Source organism: Macaca thibetana, chromosome 10 (assembly GCF_024542745.1).
Source record: "Macaca thibetana thibetana isolate TM-01 chromosome 10, ASM2454274v1, whole genome shotgun sequence".
NCBI classification, from domain to species: domain Eukaryota; kingdom Metazoa; phylum Chordata; class Mammalia; order Primates; family Cercopithecidae; genus Macaca; species Macaca thibetana.
In genome coordinates, this window is record NC_065587.1 from 89585669 (window position 1) to 89588286 (window position 2618).

A 2618-nucleotide genomic window follows, 5' to 3' on the forward strand; every position below is an offset into this window, starting at 1 on the left:
ATGCCTTCCCTCTGAACCTCAATTCCCTCATCAGGAAAATGGGAGATAATAGCTTATAGACTCCTATTATATTATAGGCAATCACATGGAAAATTATGTAACAGATCATATCCTTTCTAATCAAGTGTCTTTTCCTTCCTGACATGAGACAATAACTGGTCAAGACTTCGAAATCTGGGTTATAAGTAAGATATCTGGCATAAAGAGTTTCTCTTTTATTCTTCTTATGTATTTTTCTACTTCTTGGACACAAGTCGTAGCATTGCAATGTCTTTTATCTTTTCAATCTTACTCGTGGTTCTTTCTCCAAAAATGCCAACATGTGCTTGCAGAATCTCTCCTTTGACAACGATATTGTGGAGCTGAACACTCATGACTGTATCAGTGACTTTTAATTAACTCTGCCTTGAATGTGTCTGAGGACCTCAATAATTTTCTTGAAAGCTCCTTTAACTTCTCAGCAGCCCGGGGTTTGTCATAACCCCATTAGCCACGTGGATGTATCTGCATGAGACTCTCCCATCTTTAACTACTTAGTGAGCCACCGTGGTGAAGGGGGGACATGCTTGACTGGCCCTACAACTCACCATGGCTGTAAGTGATATTTAGTCAAGTTGTTCTTGCCATCACCTTCCAAATTTCAAGCTCTTAAAAAACATGAGAACTCTCAAGTACTTGTTGACTTGAATGCAATAATAATGTGGCCCTTGGTGAGACCACATCAGTGCCCCTTACGTTGATCTAAAAGGAGATAAGGATTTTCTGTTTGCGAGGCAATGTTCTTCGTATGAGATCTGTAAACCTGCAGTTTCTGCCTTATGGAAACATTGTGCAAGCTCTGATGGCATGTAGTCCTCCTCTGGATAGATCTTTGGGCTTCATGAGGCCTCCCCTCTTTTTTTTTTTGGATGGAGTCTCACTCTGTCACCCAGGCTGGACTGCAGTGGCGCTATCTCGGCTCACTACAGCCTCTGCCTCCTAGGTTTAAGTGATTCTCCTGCCTCAGCCTCCCAAGTAGCTGGGACTACAGGTATGTGCCACCACACCCGCCTAATTTTTATATTTTTAGTACAGACAGGGTTTCACTGTATTGGCGAGGCTGGTCTCAAACTCCTAACCTCAAGTAATCCACCTGCCTAGGCCTCCCAAAGTGCTGGGATTATAGACGTGAGCCATTGCGCCCGGCCAAGGCTATTAGAACTCAACATTGGTCCCCTGAGGTTTCTCTAAACTTCAGGATGTCTTCCCAGCTCATTACCATGCTAGAAAATGGGCAACACTGTCAAATAGAGTTGCATCTGGCAAAAGGGGTAATTATAGTTTCCCTTTCTCATCCTGTCATCACTTACCAAGTGATCACTGTCATAGCAACTTCGAGTGAAGGCATTTATCCAAGTGTCTTGCTTTGGTTTCCTCCAAAAGAGAACTCTGAGATGAGAACCTGGGAGCCAGTAATTTATTTGGGAAGTGATTCCAGGAAGTACAATATAGGGTGCTCTGGGAAGACTAATGTTGTGAGCAACTGGAGTCCAATCCCGCTGAGACATCTGGGAAGCCATCTCAAAAACACACTTTAGAGTTGTCCCACATGAGAGTGCTAGGGCACTCATTCATCAACCTCCATTTATTATTGGTTGAGGGATGCTTCTGGGAGCATAAATTTTCCAGTACTTCTAGTCTGACCATCTTGTAGGTGAAGAATGTCCAAAAACCAGAGAAAGTCCCCCGGAAGACAGAGACTCAGGAGTTTGAGTTAGAAAATAATCAGCCTAAACAAGAAGAGTTCATTCAAGGAATAGGTGACATTTGGGGTGGGACAGTAGGATGTAGGGTGAGCATTAACATCATCTGCTACACAAACCAACAGTGGATATCAAGATAAACCATTCACTTTGACTCTCATATAATCCTGATAACTAAATGATTTGTTTGTGAAAGATTTGATGAGTCAATGAATAGTCTTAGACCATGGAAATAGCAGCAGATGTTAGTCTCAGAACAGAAAGCCTAGAAAAACTAGGACACAATCCAAAGTCAAGAGGACTCAGAAACCAGTCTTAAAGTTGGAAAACCTCATTAATCAAAGATCAGGGTAAAAGAGTCCGATGCAAAGCTGGAAGTGAAGGTGTAACCAGCCCTGAAGGGTCAGGACAATACTGGGGCAGAACCATGCAGGCAGATTAGAAAAATCATGAGCTACTTTTAAAATTTCTATTACACTCTGTCTTTTCCCCTAGAAAGAGAAAACATCTTGAAAAATAAGGAGGGCTTTGCATGGTTGTTTCAAGAGCAGCACTTAGTAGTGGGAGAAGTACTCCTCTTCATTCTCAGCAGCTCTGCAGGGGGAGGACCCAGGCAAAATAAAAGAAGGGAGAAACCACATTCATGAGGCCGGAGAAAAGACACAAAGATGGAAAAGGAAAATTGGCCTATCATTGAGGGTGGTATTCCCGGAAACAAGTTTCCAGGGAAGACAGGAGAAAATGGGGTCACTGGCACAGAGGGAGAAATTAACAGTGACAAGTCTACACTAGAAATGTAAGCCTGCTTGTCTCTCTTTTCCTTGTCATTGCCTTGCAACACAACTCCTGATGAATACAAGGGGCCAGCTGGCCACG